The sequence below is a fragment of the Cetorhinus maximus genome, chromosome 7 (assembly GCF_964194155.1).
Source record: "Cetorhinus maximus chromosome 7, sCetMax3.hap1.1, whole genome shotgun sequence".
Classification (NCBI taxonomy): domain Eukaryota; kingdom Metazoa; phylum Chordata; class Chondrichthyes; order Lamniformes; family Cetorhinidae; genus Cetorhinus; species Cetorhinus maximus.
In genome coordinates this window covers 5369623-5388989 of record NC_135885.1, presented here as the reverse complement: position 1 = coordinate 5388989, position 19367 = coordinate 5369623, and the positions used below count along the sequence as shown (strand labels likewise).

The 19367-nt window shown below is 47.8% G+C and overlaps 1 protein-coding gene across 1 annotated transcript in view; it reads right to left on the bottom strand.

Annotated features, from left to right (window-relative positions):
* LOC144682565 (BTB/POZ domain-containing protein KCTD14-like) overlaps positions 1 to 19367 on the bottom strand; it is a 1380231-nt gene that overhangs the window by 976337 nt on the left and 384527 nt on the right. The window lies entirely within an intron of this gene.

Genomic DNA, 19367 nt, shown 5'->3' with positions numbered 1-19367 from the left:
ACATTGGCAGGTAAAATAAAGGAAAATCCAAAGTTATTTTACAAGTACATTAAGGGTAAGAGGATAACTAGGGAAAGAGTAGGGCCCATTAAGGACCATAGTGGTAATTTGTGTGTGGAGCCAGAAGACATAGGTAGGGTTCTAAATGAATATTTTGTGTCAATGTTCACAAGTGAGAGGGATGATGTGGGTATGGAAATCAGGCAGGAGGGCTGTGATATAATTAAAGAAATTAGCATAGAAAGGGAGGAGGTTCTAAGTGGTCTGGCGGGCTTAAAAGTAGATAAATCTCCAGGCCCGGATGAAATGTATCCCAGACTGTTGAGTGAGGTAAGGGAGGAGATAGCAGGGGCGCTGGCAATAATTTTCAATACCCCTCTGGCCACAGGAGCAGTGCCAAAGGACTGGAGGACAGCCAATGTGGTACTGTTATTCGAGAAGGGAGGAAGGGATAAACCAGGGAACTACATGCCAGTCAGTCTAACCTCAGTGGTGGGAAAACTATTGGAAGCAATTCTGAGGGACAGAATTAATCTACACTTGGAGAGGCAGGGATTAATCAAGGACAGTCAGCATGGTTTTGTTAAGGGGAGGTCATGTCTGACCAATTTGATTGAATTTTTCGAAGAGGTGACCAGGCGTGTAGATGAGGGCAATGCATTTGACGTAGTCTACTTGGACTTCAGCAAGGCTTTTGATAAGGTCCCACATGGGAGACTGATAACAAAGGTAAGAGCCCATGGGATCCAAGGTAATTTGGCAAATTGGATCCAGAATTGGCTGAGTGGCAGGAAGCAGAGGGTGATGGTCGAGGGGTGTTTTTGTGACTGGATGCTTGTGTCCAGTGGGGTTCCACAGGAATCGGTGTTGGGTCCCTTGCTGTTTGTGATATATATAAACGATTTAGACTTGAATGTAGGAGGGTTGATCAGTAAGTTTGTGGATGACACGACAATTGGTGGGGTGGTAAATAGTGAGGAGGATAGCCTTAGATTACAGGAGGATATAGACGGGCTGATCAGATGGGCTGCTCAGTGGCAAATGGAATTTAATCCGGATAAGTGTGAGGTGATGCACTTGGGCAGGACAAACAAGGCACAGGAATACACGATGAATGGTAGGACCCCGGGAAGTACCGAGGATCAGAGGGACCTTGGTGTGCATGTCCACCGGTCTCTTAAGGTAGCAGGACAGGTAGATAAGGTGGTTAAGAAGGCATATGGGGTATTTGCCTTTATTAACCGAGGCATAGAATATAAGAGCAGGGAGGTTATGCTGGAACTGTATAAAACGCTAGTTAGGCCACAGCTAGAGTATTGCGTGCAGTTCTGGAATCCGCATTATAGGAAGGGTGTGATTGCACTAGAGAGAGTGCAGAGGAGATTTATCAGGATGTTGCCTGGGCTGGAGAGTTTTAGTTATGAGGAGAAATTGGGTAGACCGGGGTTATTTTCCCTGGAGCAGAGGAGATTGAGGGGGGACATGTTTGAGGTGTATAAAATTATGAGGGGCATATACAGGTTAGACAGGAAGGAACTTTTCCTCTTGGTGGAGGGATCAATAGCCAGGGGGCATAGATTTAAGGTAAGGGGCAGGAGGTTTAGAGGGGATGTGAGGAAGAATCTTTTCACCCAGAGGGTGGTGGAAATCTGGAACTCACTGCCTGAAAGGGTGGTAGAGGCAGAAACCCTCATAACATTTAAGAAGTATTTGGATGTGCACTTGCGATGCCATGGCAACAAGGCTATGGGCCTAGTGCTGGAAAATGGGATTAGAATAGTTAGGTACTTGTTTGACTGTTGCAGACTTGATGGGCCAAAGGGCCTTTTTCTGTAACCAATCTATGATAATCATTGGGCAGCACTTTCTGTACAATCCTGCCATGTGTTTACCCACACACACAACTTGTCTAAATCGCCCTGAAGCCTCCTTACATCCTCCTCACAACTCCGTCCAGTTTTGTGTCATCAGCAAACTTGGAAACATTGCATTTGGTTCCCTCATCCAAGTCATTTATATATATCGTGAGTAGCTGGGGCTAATAGCTACACTAACAACCAATTTAAGATAATCAGTTAAGATCATAATGTGACTCATTTACATGTGTTACAAGCGACATACATTCATACGCAGGAACCTGTTCTCTGCGACCAAAAGGAATATGCCTTTTTGAATTACTTGGGAGCTTGGGGAGCCTATAGTTCCCCATTGCTTTCTCTGTGGCAATGCCTAGGTCAATCAGAGTTGACTTGCCAACCAATCAGCATCCTTTTCTTGTGTAGTATAAATTTGGCAATCTTGCATTTGCCCTTTGGCAACATGTCTCTCTTTTTGGGTTCTGTACTATCAAGTGACCGGTTGCCTTAGTGTTATATTGGTGACAACACAAATTATTTCATTTGATTACTTTTGTAATGAATGGTTGAGTGGGTGAGTGGTGGGCTGGGGGGAAATATTTGTTGATCGGGATGGGGTTTTAAAACTGCAGAGTTTACACTGAATAAGGTTGCCAACTGTGATTAAGTGTATTCCTGGAGGTTCCATCACATGACTTGCCCCCACGCTCCATCCAATAGTCGGCCAACACATCCATCCTTGTTATGTGCTCCTTCCCACACCCATTGGAAAGCAAAAAGACTCATTACCCAATTGGATGATGCTTGACTGTCAGGCAAACAGCCTTTCTTCCCCACTTTCAATATTTTTATAACTGATAAAGGGAAATGTTCAAAGAACATTTGGTTGACAGACCAGAAACAAAGAGTGGGAATAAATGGGTTTTTTTCAGGATGGCAGGCGGTGATTATTGGTGTACCGCAGGGATAAGTGCTTGGGCCCCAGCTACTCACGATATATATAAATGACTTGGATGAGGGAACCAAATGCAATGTTTCCAAGTTTGCTGATGACACAAAACTGGACAGAGTTGTGAGGAGGATGTAAGGAGGCTTCAGGGCGATTTAGACAAGTTGTGTGTGTGGGTAAACACATGGCAGATGCAGTATAATGTGGATAAATGTGAAGTTATACGCTTCGGTGTGAAAAACAGAAAGGCAGAGTATTATTTAAATGGTGACATAATGGGAAATGTGGATGTACAAAGGGATCTGGGTGTCCTTGTACACCAGTCATTGAAAGTAAATAGGCAGGTGCAGCAAGCAATTAGGAAGGGAAATGGTATGTTGGCCTTCATTGCAAGACAGCTTGAGTTCAGAAGTGGGGGTGTCTTACTGCAGTTATACAGGGCCTTGGTGAGACCACACCTGGAGTATTGTGTGCAGTTTTGGTCTCCCTATCTAAGAAAGGATATACTTGCCATGGAGGGAGTGCAGCGAAGGTTCACTGGGCTGATACCGGCGATGGCAGGACTGTCGTATGAGGAGAGATTGGTCCGACTGGGCCTGTATACACTAGAGTTTAGAAGAATGAGAGGGGATCTGATTGAAGTGTATAAAATTCTAACAGGGCTAGACAGACTGAATGCAGGGAGGATGTTTCCCCTGGTTGGGGAGTCTAGAACCAGGGGCCACAGTCTCAGGATACAGGGGCAGGCCATTTAGGACTGAGATGAGGAAAGATTTCTTCACTCAGAGGGTGGTCAACCTGTGGAATTCTCTACCACAGAAGGCTGTGGAGGCCGGGTCACTGAATATATTCAAGAAATAAATTGATAAATTTTTGGATATTAGGGGCATCAAGGGGTTTGGAGAGAAAGCGGGAATATGGCGTTGAGATAGAGGATCAGCCATGATCATATTGAAAGGCAGAGCAGGCTCGAAGGGCCGAATGGCCTACTCCTGCTCCTAGTTTCTACGTTTCTATGTTTCTAAAATGGCAAAAAGCCCAATCTTTTTTAATGTCCCAATTTCTCCAGGTTGTACACAGCAATGTCCTGGAGTTAGATCTACAATTCCTGGAGACTCCAGGCTAATCCAGAAGGGTTGGCAACCCTAACACGGTGAAAATCAAAGGGCCACTTTTTTACAGGCTATGGTTGAAGAACCAATCAGGCCTCAGGGAACAGATGATCAGGTCTTGCCCACTGACAGAAAAAAAACTGACATTTAAAGGGACCTCCCAGCTTTTAAAACTCAACTCGAGCTCCTGGCCACCATTCTGCCTTGGATCTTGTGACTGCAATGTCTTGGCCCACGGCCCCACTGGGGGTCATGACCCACAGTTTCAGAATCTCTCAATAAGATCATGGTTGACCTTTAGCCTCAACTCCACTATCCCACCTGCTCCCCATATCCATGCATTCTCTGAAAGACCAAAGGTCAGTCGATCTCAGCCCTGAATATAATCAATGATGGGCATCCACATCCCTCTGGGAAAGAGAATTCCAGAGATTCACAGCCCTTTGAGTGAAGTAATTTCCCCTCATCTCAGTCCTAAATGATCGGCCCCTTATCCTGAGGCTGTGCCCCCATGTTTTAGATTCCCCGACCAGCAGAAACAATCTCTCAGTGTCCGGCCTATCAAACCCCTTCAGAATTGTATAGATTTCAATGAGATCGCCTCTCATTCTTCTAAACTCCAGAGAATATAGAGCCAATTTACTCAGCCTCTCATCACAGGACAAACCTTTCATCGCAGACAATTTAACAGAAGTGGTGGGGGGGGGATATTGATTGGAAACTTGGCTCAAGGTCAAATATGACACCAAGGTTGCAAAAGCCTAGATAAGCCACAGATGGTTGCCATGGAGAAGGATAGAGTTGGTAACTAGGGAACGGAGTTTGTAGTGGGACCTGAAGGCAATGGCTTTGGTATTCAATATTTAGTTGGAGGAAATTTCTGCTCATCCAGTACTGGCTGATGGATAAGCAGTAGAGGGGTTGTGAGAGGTGGTGGTGAGGTAGAACTGGGCGCCATCAGCACACGTGTGGGAATTGACATTGTGTTTTCAGGGTGATGTCGCTAAGGGGAAACCTAGGGATGAGAAATAGGAGGCAGCCCAAGGCCATGGGGGTCACCAGAGGTAATGGTGCAGGGGCAGGAAGAGAAGCCATGGCAAGCGAATTCTCTGGCTAACCAGGTGAGAGCAGTACCACCCCGGCGGATGGCGGTGCGAGACATTGGAGGATGGTGAGATCGCCCGTGTCCAAAACTTTAGACAGGTTGAGAAGGATGAGGAGGGATAGATTTCCATGATCGCAGTCACATAGGATATCACTGCGACTTTGATAAGAGCTGTTTCAGCACTTGGCCGGGGATTAAAACCTGATGGGGGGGGATTCAAATGTAAAGTTCTGGGAAAAACTAGCATGAATTTGGGAGGGGACAACACATTCAAGGACTTTGGAGAGATAAGGGAGGTTGGAGATGGGACGATAGTTTGTAAGGGTGCAGAATGAAGGGTTTTTTTTTGTGTGGATAACAAATAATGATGAGTAAAAGAAAACTCTCAGGTTGACAGGTTGAGTTTGTGGAGTTCAGATCCATCCAAAATGTGAGGGATTTGTTTCTTCTTCATCCTTATGTATTTTAAAATTGTACTTTTTGAATAGAGTCCTTTGCTGGCACATTGATGAAATGGACTGCAAAAAGCTAATAGTGCCCAAAATTAGAAATGCTGCATTGATTCTTTACCAGGAGAAAATATTCCAACCCAAGCATTAGCAATTAGTGAAATGTCACTAGAAGAAAAACGATTTGTACAGCACCTTTCGTGACCCTTACAGCCAATGAAGCACTCTTGAATCGCCCACGATAAAACATTCTGGGGGTTACCATTGACCAGAAACTGAACTAGACTAGTCATATAAATACTGTGGCTGCAAGAGCAGGTCAGAGGCTAGGAATCCTGTGGCGAGTAACTCACTTCCTGACTCCCCAAAGCCTGTCCACCATCCACAAGGTACAAGTCAGGAGTGTGATGGAATACTCTCCAATTGCCTGGATGAGTGCAGCTCCCACAACACTTAAGAAGATTGACATCATCCAGGACAAAGCAGCCCGCTTGTTTGGCACCCCATCTACAAACATTCACTCTCTCCACCGCCGACGCACAGTAGCAGCAGTGTGTACCATCTACAAGATGCACTGCAGCAACTCACCGAGGCTCCTTCGACAGCACCTTTCAAACTTGCGACCACTGCCATCTAGAAGGACAAGGGCAGCAGATAGATGGGAACACCACCACCTGGAAGTTCCCCTACAAGTCACTCACCATCCTGACTTGGAAATATATCACCGTTCCTTCACTGTCACTGGGTCAAAATCCTGGAACTCCCTCCCTAACAGCACTGTGGGTGTACCTACACCACATGGACAGCAGCGGTTCAAGAAGGCAGCTCACCACCACCTTCTCAAGGGCAACTAGGGATGGGCAATAAATGCTGGCCCTGCCAGTGACACTTACGTCCCATGAATGAATTTTAAAAAAGGCATGTTGTAGTGTAGGAAGAAGGGTGACCAACTTACGCACAGCAAGATTCCACAAACAGCAATGTGCTAAAGACCAGATCATCTGTATTAGTGATGTTGCTTGTGGGATAAATACTATCCAGGACACCAGGGAGAATTCCTATGCCACGGGACACCAAACTGTGGTGGTGATGAGATTTTGAGCTCTGAGGCTGCCATGGCGACCGTGGAGCTCAGACTGAAAGTTTTGACAGTTGTGAGGCCCATTTAAAATGTTAGTTTAGTTTCCTGTTGGTGGGTGTAGCTGAATCGTTTGTCCTCTGAGCCCTGATTGGTCCAACAACCGCAACCTGTAAAAAGGTGGATCTTCACTTTTTTTCTTTTTTATTAATTCACGGGATGTGGGCTTCGCTGGCTAGGCCAGCATTTATTCCCCCTCTAATTGCCCTTGAGAAGGTGGTGGTGAGCTGCCTTCTTGACCCAACGCAGTCCATGTGGTGTATGTACACCCACAGTGCTGTTAGGGAGGGAGTTCCAGGTTTTTGACCAAGTGACAGTGAAGGAACGGTGATATATTTCCAGGTCAGGATGGCAAGTGACTTGGAGGGGAATTTCCAGATGGTGCTGTTCCCATCTACCTGCTGACCTTGTCCCTCTAGGCGGCAGTGGTCGTGGGTTTGGAAGGTGCTGCCTAAGGAGCCTTGGTGAGTTGCTGCATTGCATCTTGTAGATGGTACACACTGCTGCCACTGTGCGTCGGTGGTGGAGGGAGTGAATGTTTGTGGATGTGGTGTCAATCAAGCGGGCTGCTTTGTCCTGGATGGTGTCAAGCTCCTTGAGTGTTGTGGGAGCCGCACTCATCCAGGCAAGTGGGGAGTATTCCATCACACTCTTTTCTAAGTGTAAACCATACATTTTTGAAACTTCCATCCCACCCATCAATGTTCTATCAAAAAAAATTCATGGAACATTTGGAGGGGTGTATGGACATCCTGTGCATGATGGTCTACTTGCACTTCATTTGATTGGAAAGAACCAGGACATTGAATTAAATTAACTCTACGTTCCTGCACTATCTGCATTATTCCAGCAGGGGACAACATTATACGTGAAGTGGTGTCAGTTCAACCTCTGCAGATTAAAACGCTAACATTTTCCATTTTACAGACATCAACAACTTATTTGCATGCTGAAATGATTGCAATTATGCAATTCTTTTATCATTATATACTTTGTTAGGAATTATGATTACTTGGTTTCTTTTGCATTGTCATCACAATTCGCCATCTTTTAAAAATCAATTCATGGGATGTGGGCTTCACTGGCTGGACCAGCATTCATTTCCCATCCCTAATTGCCCTTGAGAAGGTGGTGGTGAGATGCCTCCTTGAACCGCTGCAGTCCATGTGGTGTAGGTACACCCACAGTGCTGTTAGGGAGGGAGTTCCAGGATTTTGACCCAGCGACAGTGAAGGAACGGCGATATATTTCCAAGTCAGGATGGTGAGTGGCTTGGAGGGGAACTTCCAGGTGGTGGTGGTGTTCCCATGTGTTTGTTGCCCTTGTCCTTCTAGATGGTAGTGATCGTGGGTTTGGAAGGTGCTGTCTAAGGAGCCTTGGTGAGTTGCTGCAGTGCATCTTGTAGATGGTACACACTGCTGCCACTGGGTGTCAGTGGTGGAGAGGGTGAATGTTGGTGGTTGGGGTGTCAATCAAGCAGGCTGCTTTGTCCAGAATGGTGTTGAGTTTCTTGAGTGTGGTTGGAGCTGCACTCATCCAGACAACTGGAGAGTATTCCATCACACTCCTGACTTGTGCCTTGTAGATGGTGGACAGACTTTGGGGAGTCAGGAGGTGAGTTGCTCACCACAGGATTCCTAGTTTCTGACCTGCTCTTGTAGCCACCATTTTTATATGGCTGGTCCAGTTCAGTTTCTGGTCAATGGTAACACCAGGATGTTGATAGTGGGGGATTCAGTGATGGTAATGCCATTGAATGTCAAGGGGAGATGATTAGATTCTCTCTTATTGGAGATGGTCAGCTGCCATTTTTCAACAAAAGGTACATTTTTATAGCACCTTTAACGCAGAAAACCATCCCAATCTGCTTTACAGGGGTGTTATTATACAACATTTGGCAGTGAGCCACATAATGAGAAATTAGAGCAGGTGACTTGAAGCTTGGTCAAAAAGCTAGGTTTAAATGAGTGTCTTACAGGAAGTGGGGAGAGCTAGAGAGGCGGAGAGGGTTAGGGAGGGAATTCCAGAGCTCAGAGCCCAGGCAGCTGAAGGCACGGCCACCAATGGTGGAAGGTTGAAAATTGAGCCATGTCTAAGACGAGAATTAGAGAAGTGCAGATCGCTGAAAGGATTGTGGGCTGGAGAAGTTTGCAGAGATTGGGAAGGGTGAGGCCATAGAGAGATTTGAAAACATGGGTGTGAACTTTAAAATCACAGCATTGCTTCAGCTGGGAGCTAAAATAGGTCAGTGAGCCCTGGGACGATGGGACTTGGTGTGAGCTAAGACACAGGCAGCAGAGTTTGTTAACAGAGGGTGCAATGTGGGTGATTGACCAGGAGTGCATTGGAATGATCGAGTCTAGAGGTAATGAAGGACGAGAGTTTCTGAGGCAAGTTATCTGAAATGGGGGCGAAGTCAGGCGATATTACAGCATTCTTAGTGATGGTGTGGGTGTGTGGTCGGATACTCACCTCAGGGTCAAATATGACACCGAGGTCGTCAATAATCTGGTTAAGTTGCCGGTGAGACACATGGAGGTGTGGCGTTAAAGAAATAGAGCCTGTAGTGGCACTAAAAACAATGACCAAATTTAAGAGGGGGGAATTTCTGTTCATCCAGTACTGAGTGTTGGACAGTCTGATAATTGAGGGTCAGTGGGGGGTGTGTGGCGACGTAGAGCAGGGTGTTGTCAGTGCCCATGTAGAACCTGGCGCTGTGCCTTCCAATAATGTCGCTGAGGGACAGTGTGTAGATGAGAAATAGGAGGGAGGCCAAAGATAGATCCATGGGGGACACGAGAAGTAATGGTGCAGGGGCAGGTTAGGAAGACATTGCAAGTGATCCTCTGGGTGCAATTGCCCAGACTCATTGGTGGCAGGTGTCAAGGTGGGCGTGAGTGGACAATACGGTGAAAAGGACAAAAATTGGTTTCACGCTGTGGTGAGACCAGTCTGTGATTGCCCGCTCTGCCCATCAATGACGGACCGAGTTTCGCACTATCACACGCCAGGAAACTAATTTCAATACTTTAGCATCTCATTATAAGCCCTGCTTCACTGGAATCATCTCCCCACGCTGGATCATCCGGGCACCATGCCAATGTGTTTTACAACTGAACATAAGCGACGTGCACCTGGCGAGCTGCCCTTTACTCAGGGCTTCGAGGTTTGTTTGCCCAACTTGCTTCGGGCAGCACTCACAGTCATCAGTGCCAGGCTTCACAGACAGCACCACATCACTTTTAGGGGGACTCACGGGCAGGTCTCTACCTACCAGACCAGCCGTAAGGCGGAGGTGGCTTTTCAATGGCTGCCGGGCCAGGGCTTGCTTGGGGAAGGGGGAGAAGTGGCCTCAGGCAAGGGAAGAGGCTGCAGGACAAGGGCTGTACTGGGGAAGGAGGGTCTCCCAGGGTGTGTGTGGGGGGCACAAGTTGATCTGTGCAAGTGGCCTCAGGATGGTGAGGGCTGAGGAGACAGTCTCCAGAGGAGATGAGGCCAGATGGAGATGTGAGGGTGTGTGTGAGAGAGTGAGTGGTGATGCCCCTTGAGCTGGCAGTGAGTGAGATGCCAGTGAACGTGTGATGGGCTTGTGATTGTGTGAGTTTAGAGTGATGAGATGGCTGCCTTACCCTGGCATCCTCTTTCTGCACTGGATGGCCAACCTCTTCTGTGTAGCGTTAACACTGACCAACACTCCCACCCCCTTCCAAACCGGGGTGGTAATGTAACTGCCCCTCCTGCAGCCCGAGCGGGGGTAGAGGACATCACGGTGGGGCCTCCGAAAGGCATTCCAGTGATGGGGTCACTGAACTCTTCTTGGTTTTCAGGGCCCTGTCCTCACTGCGGCAGTCCTGGGCTGCAGGCATTGAGAACTGTGTATGCGGCTGCAGTTTAGATATGGCGCCCGGGGTGAGGAAATGGCGTGGCGGGCGATTGAGAGGCCGCCTGCCCTCGAGATGCCGTGTTTCCTGTGGCTGCATAATTAATGAGGTGGGAAGGGGACGTTACAGCTGTGATAACCCGCCATTGCGGCCAGCGGGTAAAACGTCTATTTTTACACCCGCTAACGCCCTTAGTGCAAATCTGGGATGATTCCCCTACCTGACCATGATTAGATAGATGAGAATGGAAGCAGGTGAGGGCAGTCCCACCCAGCTGGACGACAGTGGAGAGGTGTTGGGGGAGGAAGGTGTGGTCAAACCGGGTCAGAGGCTGCAGACAGGTGGAGAAGGATGAGGGGGGAAAGTTTACCTTTGTCACAGTCACACAGGATGTCACTTGTGACTTTGATAAGAGTCGTTTCTGTACATTGACAGGGTTGGAAACCTGATTGGAGGGATTCAAACATGGAGTTCCAGGAAAGATGGGAATGGATTTGGAAAGACTTTGGAGAGGAGAGGGAAGTTGAAGATGGCACTAGTTTGCAAGGACAGAAGGGTCAAGGGCTGTTTTTCTGAGAAGAGGGTTGACCATGGTGGATTTGAAGGAGAGAGGTGCAGTACTTGAGGAGAGAGAACCATTAATAATATCAACTAACATGGGGATTGGGAAGGAAAGGTGAGGTGTCAGCAGGTTAATGGGAAAAGCGTTGAGGGAGCAGTTTGTGGGTCTCATTGAAAAGATGAACTTGGATAGGACATGAACAGAGATTGGAGTGAAGAGAAAGATGTGAGTACAGGGCTAGGGTAGGGGCACCATAGAGGAAGCCAAGGGATAAACAGTGATGTGGTTATTGACTATTCACGATGATCAATCTCTTATCAATGCGTCTACAACTGGCCTGAGGTGAGGAAATACCCTGGTGTTGGAGAGCTTTGGGAACCATAGCTTCAAAGTCATCTGTTCCTCCCCAGGATGATACAGTCACCACATATCATTTACAACCTTGCTGATGTCCCAAACATACATCCTCCGCTTGAGGTTCATCAGTATTTTAGGGTTGCCAACCCTCCAGAATTTCCCTGGAGTCTCCAGGAATTAAAAAATTAATCCCCAGGACACTGTCAGAAGCAACCTGGCCTTCTTCTGACTTACGTTGAGATCAAAAATAGACCATGTCCACAGGGAAACAATGTACAAACCCCTAGATGAAGGAGGAAAAAAAACGTACCCGAAATGGTGCTCATCCTGATGGCCATCTTGGTGTGCGGCTGCTTCAAGCTCAAGCAGCAAGTGTCACTATGCCCTTTGGCCCCGGTGTTGCTAAGGATGGTTCTGGCCAATGAATGCTCCATTCGGTCAGTCTGTGCCCTATCACCTGTTTCTTTTGTGGAAAAGCTTGCACAGAAAAACACCATTGACCATAAGTCCATCAGGCAGTGGTCCGCACATAACATCCTCGGGGTCCTGCGGGAAAAGGAGATGGCGAGTCATGTCGGATGGTTCCCTGAGCAGACTGTCAAAGTCATTTAGCAGAACGTCTCATCGCCAGAACTTTCATGCGAGCACCGAGACGTAACTTGGCTGTTGGTGAGAAAGGCCCTCCCCATCAGATACCTTTCTGTATACCTGGAAGTCTCACCTCCTCCACACATTGCCCTGGAGACAGCATAGTGGGAAAGAGACCGCCATCCACAGCCTTCTGGAACATTCCTTTGCACAGAAGGCCTGGAGAAAGATGCAGTGGTTTTTTTGTCGATGTTCTTCCTGAGCAGCTCTGTGACGCAGGACTTTGTGCTCTACGGGTTACACACTGAGACAAACACCAACTGCTGCTGGAGGATCATCAACCCAGAGATAGGATAGGATCGTCCCAGGTTTGCACTAAGTGCGGTAGCGGGTGGGAAGAATGTTATACCCACCGGCCACAATGGCAGCTACTCACGTCGTATCATCCCAATCTTGCCTCATTAATCATGCATTCACGGGAAACACGCCATTTTAATGGTGGGTGGGCTCCGATTCACCCACCACACCATCACCTTTGCCGCTTCATCACGCTGGGCGTCACATTTAAAGTGCAGCCGTGCGCAGACCTCTCAGAACTTCCAGCCAGGATGGCTGCAAAGAAGACATGACCCCAAAAGGCAAGAAGACTGCAGTCCCCAGGTTTAGTGACACGTCCCTCGAGTGCATTTTGAATGCTGTGGAGGCCCCACCCGTGATGTCCTCTACCCCCACTCTGGCCGCAGGAGGGGCAGCAACATTATCACTCCGGCTTGGTAGGCAATGGCAGTGGTGGTCAGCGCCAATGCTGCACAGAAGAGGTTGGCCATCCAATGCAGATAGAGGGTGAATGATCTCATCTGTGCCACCAGGGTAAAGCAACCACCTCATCACTCTAAACTCACATGCTCACAAGCCCATCACGCATTCACTGGCACCTCACTCACTGCCAACCCAAGGGACATCACCACTCGCTCTCTCACATAAACCCTCACATCTCCATCTGGCCTCATCTACCCTGGAGACTGTCTCCTCAGCCCTCACCCTCTTGAGGCCACTTGCACAGATCAACACGTGCCTCCCACACACACACCCTGGGATACCCTCCTTCTCCAGTACAGCCCTCGCCCTGCAGCCTCTTCCCTTGCCTGAGGCCACTTCTCCCCCTTCCCTAAGCAAACCCTGGCCCTGCAGCTGTTGAAAAGCCACCCCCGCCTTACAGCTGGTCTGGTAGGTAGAGACCTGCCTGTGAGCCCCCCTATAAGTGATGTGGTTCTGCCTGTGAAGCCTGGTGCTGATGACTGCGAGTGCTGCCCGAAGCAAGGTGGGCAAACAAACCTCGAAGTCCCGAGTGAAGTGCCGCTCGCCAGGTCAACATCGCTTATGTACAGGTGTTCAATCGCGCTGACCTGCCCAGATGATCCAGTATGGGGGTGATTCTAGCGAGCTGGGCTTATTACGATATGCAGGCAACGGAGTTGCCGATGGTGAGAAACATGGCCCACCATTGACGGGCGGAGCGGACGATTGCAAGCTGGTTTCATGGTGTGGTGAAACTGATTTTTGGCCTTTTCGCCATGTAGTCCACTCACGCTGCTGACCGCACCTAACACCAACGGGCATGGAAAATTCCGCCCGTAGACGCTCATTGGTCTGCCTGAGACTTGCTGGACTTCCAGTGCAAAAAACTGGCCATGACAGAGTGTTGCAGACTGGCACATTCCAAGGTCCAGGACTACGTACTGAGGGACGCACAAAAGCTTGGGGCAGCCACCGCAGAGGTGCAATGGGGAAAGGCCAGTGTCTAAGGCTCTCCTGTTGAGGGCTGGGAACTGTGTAAACCCCTGGGCTGTATACGCCAGAGAATCTTCGACATAAAATCTAAGTGTACACTGTAAATATAACCTGTAATGGCAAGTGTAGCAAAGAACCTCACGTCCTGCATTGAATGAAACTGATCTGTGCTGCTGTTTAGGTAATATCAGATTTGAACTGCTTCATATGGCTAACCTCACAAATGTTATGAATGGAGTGTATTTTAGGAAGAAAAGAAAAATCATAAGGACATTAAAATAAATAGTTTTTTTAAAACTTTCTTTAAAGAAACTTGTTTGTTAAAGATCTACTGGATGTTGGAATCAAGCCTATTTGGCAAACAGTCAAGATTCATCCAATTAGGTAATCAAGAGTTTATGCGTCTTCTGATTGGTGCGGGATGGCCACAGGTCACAAGGATGGACATGTCAAGTGACCATTGGCAGGGGACATGGGGACGGAGCAGTTGGCGGTGGGAAGTCTTGTAATAAAACCTCCTGGAATAGGTCCAACCATTGTTGGCAACTTTATCTATCTATCTCTCTTTACAACACTGTTAGGTTCCTTAAATCCTGACAATGCTGACCTTATTGGTTTCACCACTTGGCAATGCTGCATAAGTTAATTGCAGTTATCATCACTCAATGATCTCTAGCCAATTCTGCTCTAGGAGGAGGGGGCGGTGGGGATTTCCAGTAACATATTCAGGGTCAATGCAGACCCTGGCCTGGTTCCCACATGGCGTATCTAAAGGTCCAAATAAATTCTTTGTAGTTAACAGTTTGTAAACCTAAGCATGAGGTTTAGACTAATGCCTCATGTTTTCTTGTAAGCTAAGACAACGTGAGGAAAACATTCGATCTCAAAACATATTAAGATCCTGAGGGGTCTTGACAGGGTGGATGTGGAGAGGATGTTTCTTCTTGTGGGAGAATCGAGAACTAGGGGTCACTGTTTAAGAATAAGGGGTCGCCCATTTATTTCACTCAGGGGGTCGCGAGTCTTTGGGACTCTTTTCCTGAAAAAGTGGTGGAAGCAGAGTCTTCGAATATTTTTAAGGCAAAGCGAGATAGAATTTTGGAAAGCAAGGGGGGGGTGGGTGATGGGTTATCGGGGGTAGGCGGGATGCAGATTTCAGGTTACAATCAGATCAGCCATGATCTTATTAAATGGCTGAGCAGACTCGAGGGGCCGAATGGCCTCCTCCTACTCCTCATTCCTATGTTGGTATTTTTATGCAGCGAGTGGTAAAAATTTGGGATACATCAAGAGTGTTGGTGGGGGGGAGGGTGGGACTGGGTGAATTTCTCTTTCAGGGAGCCAGCACAGATATGATCCTTCTGTGCTGTAACTATTCTACGCTTCTGTGATTCCATTCACATAGGATGGAGGAGAGGAGTTTGAAAGGAATCCTGGCGCTGGGGAACAAATGATCGACAGTGCAAAAGCCGATATGGAAGCGGTAAAGAAGCCACTCGAGATCTGCAGACGCTCGGGCGGTGAGTACGGTCAAGACTGAGATCGATAGATTCTTGGAATCTCAAGGAGTCAAGGGTTTAGGGATTTGGGCAGGAAAGTGGATTTGAGGCTGAAATCAGCCAGGATCTTATTGAATGGCAGAGCAAGCCCGAGGGGCTGCATGGCCTACTCCTGCTCCTAACTCTTATGTACTTATTTAGTGCTATAAGTCATTTAAAATAAAATTCTTTCATGGGGTGTGGGTGTCGCTGGCTGGGCCAGCATTTGTTGCCCATCCCTAATTGCCCCTTGAGGAGGTGGTGGTGAGCTGCCTTCCTGAACTGCTGCAGTCCAGGTGGTGTAGGTTTCTACATTTCCTGGCTATGTGGAAAATTGCCCAGGTGTGTCTTGTCCACAAAAAGCAGGACAAATCTAACCCGTCCAATTACCACCCCATCGGCCTATTCTCGATCATTAGAACAGCGATGGAAGGTGTCGTCGACAGTGCTATCAAGTGGCACTTGCTTAGCAATAACCTGCTCGCTGACACCCAGTTTGGGTTCCGTCAAGGTCACTCAGCTCCTGACCTCATTACAACCTTGGTTCAAACATGGACAAAAGAGCTGAACTCCGGTGATGAGGTGAGAGTGACTGCCCTTGACATCAAGGCAGCATTTGACTGAGTGTGGCATCGAGGAGCCCTAGCGAAAACTGGAGTCAATGGAAATCAGGGGGAAAACTCTCCACTGGTTTGAGTTGAAACAAGATAGTTGTGGTTGTTGGAGGTCAATCATCTCAGTCCCAGGACATCACTGCAGGAATTCCTCAGCATATTCCTACAGCACAGGGACTGCAGCGGTTCAAGAAGGCAGCTCACCACTGCCCTCTCAAGGGCAATTAGGGATGGGCAATTAATGCTGGCCTAGCTAGTGAAGCACACATCCCATGAACGAGTAAAAAAAAGGTACACCCACAGTGTTGTTGGGGATAGAGTTGCAGGATTTTGACACTACGACACTGAAGGAATGGCGATATATTTCATGTCAGCATGAAGAGTGACTTGGAGGGAAACTTGCAGGTGGTGGTGTTCCCATGCATCTGCTGCTTCGAGGTGTTGAGGTTGTGGGTTTGGAAGGTGCTGTCTAAGGAGCCATGGTGAGTTCCTCAATGCATCTTGTAGATGGTACACACTGCTGCTACTGTTCGTCAGCAGTGGAGAGAGTGAATGTTTGTGGATGTGGTGCCAATCAAGGGGGCTGCTTTGTCCTGGATGGTGTTGAGTTTCTTGAGTGTTGTTGGAGCTGCATTCATCCAGGCAAGTGGAGAGTATTCCATCACACTCCTGACTTGTGCCTTGTAGATGGTGGGCAGGCTTTGGGGAGTCAGGAGGTGAGTTACTCTCCACAGGATTCCTAGCTTCTGACCTGCTCTTGTAGCCACAGTATTTATATGGCTGGTCCAGTTCAGTTTCTGGTCAATGGAAACCCCCAAGTTGTTGATAGTGAGGGATTAACGATACTAATGCCATTGAATGTCAAGGGGAGATAAGTCATATAAGCTAGATCAGTAGGATGATGGGAATGGTGGGAACAGTGAGGCTTGAAGAACAACCAATTTGGGCATCATTTCTCAGGCAGGAGTCTTGCGCATTGGAGATGTAACACTAGAAATTCATCTGAATGATATAGGGACTTAAAACATTGAATTGTGAAGACTTTACATAAACTTCACTGGTATTCACCTGTAAATTTCTTATCCTCACTTCCAAATCCTTCTATGACCTCACCCTCTCTATTTTCTGTAAGCTGGACAACACTTTGGGATATCTGCATTCCCCTAATTCTAGCCTCATGAACATCCCCAATTTCCAAGTGACTGTCACAAAGATACCATCTACAAGATGCACTGCAGCAACTCACCAAGGTTCCTTAGGCAGCACCTTCCAAATGTGCAACCGCTACCATCTAGAAGGTCAAGGGCAGCAGATAGATGGGAACACCACCACCTGGAAGTTCCCCTCCAAGCCACTCACCATCCTGGAAATATATCACCATTCCTTATCTGTCGCTGGGTCAAAATCCTGGAACTCCCTCCCTAACAGAGCTGTGGGTGCACCTACACCACATGGACTGCAGCGGTTCAAGAAGGCAGCTCACCCACCACCTTCTCAAGGGGCAACTAGGGATGGGCAATAAATGCTGGCCCAGGCAGCGAGTCCCACGAAAGAATTTAAAAAAATGGATATCTCTACGTGAAAGAGCCAGCACAGCCCCAATGGGGGCCGAATGGCCTCCTTCTGTGCTGTACAATCCCAATGCTAAACGCCTGGGTGGGGCGTTGAATGAATTCCACGGGGCTGTTGTATTAAAGTGCTCTCATCAATCTTCACCATCATTGTGGCTTCTTGTTCCCTGAATGGACGGGACACACCCCTTGACCCTCCTCCCAGGGATTTTACAAACTCCCCGAGTCCCTCCTGGCGGGTGAAGTACAAGCCCGGCAAAAGTCAGCAAAGTTCTGAGGATCAAAGCTGGGAACCGTGAGTACAACTTTTTGAGCGCTTCTAACTTCGGGGTTGAGCTCCCTTCGGAAAACTTCCTAAACTACAGGAAAACGAGACAGATTGCAAGAAAGAGTGAGTGTGTGAGAGAGAGAGAGAGAGTTAGAGAGAAGATACTGCGTCCTTGCATTATAATTCCACATTTCAGTATCGAAATCTTTCGCTTTCCTTTAGTGTGTAGACTTTGATCTGTTTTAGAAGAGTGAAGCGGTTTGCAAGTTGGTGGACAGCGTCTCAATCCTGGGGCTTTTTCTTTTAAACAAGACACGGGGGAGGCGTGGGTCTTGTTAAATTCTGCAAGTGGGATCATTTTGATTTACATCTTTCCCTCTACCCACCCCCCCTCCAAAACCATCAAATAAAAACTGTTGAGTTCCTGTCCCTCTGCATTTTGACCGGCTGCGTTTCTGAAGTGGGAGTTTGGTGTTTACATACAAGAAAATAAACAAGTAAGTTCTTGAATAATAAAAAAAAAACAACTTGCAAATGTTTTTTTTTGGGGGGGCGGGTGGGGGTGGGAGAGGCAAAGGATTTTTGTTTTGGCTTCAGAAGGTAAACTTGTGCCATCAGTGCAGAATATTCAGGAAATGTCGTAGCCAGTTCGTTGCCAAACCCGTTTTCAAACGGCTTTGAAGAGAGCAAACTTTTCTTTTAAAAACAAACTCAAAAAAAAGTTTTTTTTTGCATCTGTCGGCAGAAAAATGTTTTCTTCAGGGCTTTTGTTATGGTTTCAGTCCCCACACCCCCCGCCCCCTCCGGCCGTTCACTAAAGGTGTTTCAATATTAATATACTGTACAAACTTATGGGGGACGAGGGTAATTTACTCATTCGCTTATAATAGCAAGACTTGCAGTTGTACAGTGACTGCCGGAGGGTCCAAACCAAACAAATGCTTTCTGAAGTGTGGTCACTGTTGGAAAATACGACAGCCAATTTGCACACAGCAAACTCCCACAAACAGCAGCGTGATAATCACCAGAGGTGAATATTAGCCAGGGCTGCCACCTTTGTCCCTGGGGTGTGATGTCCGGCCAAGGCAAAGGCAGTAAAGGTCTCGGTTAAAGGGGGTGCTGAACGGCATCAGAAGGTCCTCCGAGATAACATCCAGGGAATCACTAAACCTGCCATTTGCCACCTCGCTCGATTTGGGGGGGAGGGGGGGGGGGCGTTAAACGCATCTCCGGCCTCATTTACGAGGAAACTCACGGGGTTCTCAAGGTCCCCTTGGAAAATATCATCCAGGACTCGGTCACCTACCCAGAACACGCTGAACGCCAGACTGTTACCGCCGTGCGCGTGGCCTGTGCCCTGAAACGCCAAGGGCGAACTCTGTATGGGTTCGGTGGTTGAGAACTGTTAACGAAGACATTTCTTGTTCAAAGGGATGGTGGGACCTTTCGCATCATTCTGAGAAGCTAAATGGTGTAAATGTCTAGCCTCAAAGACCTCAAAGACCTCCGATGGTGGCATTGGAATGTCAGCCCAGATTACAGTGTTCAAGTTTGAGACAGAGTACAAGAGCAAGGAAGTTATGATCAG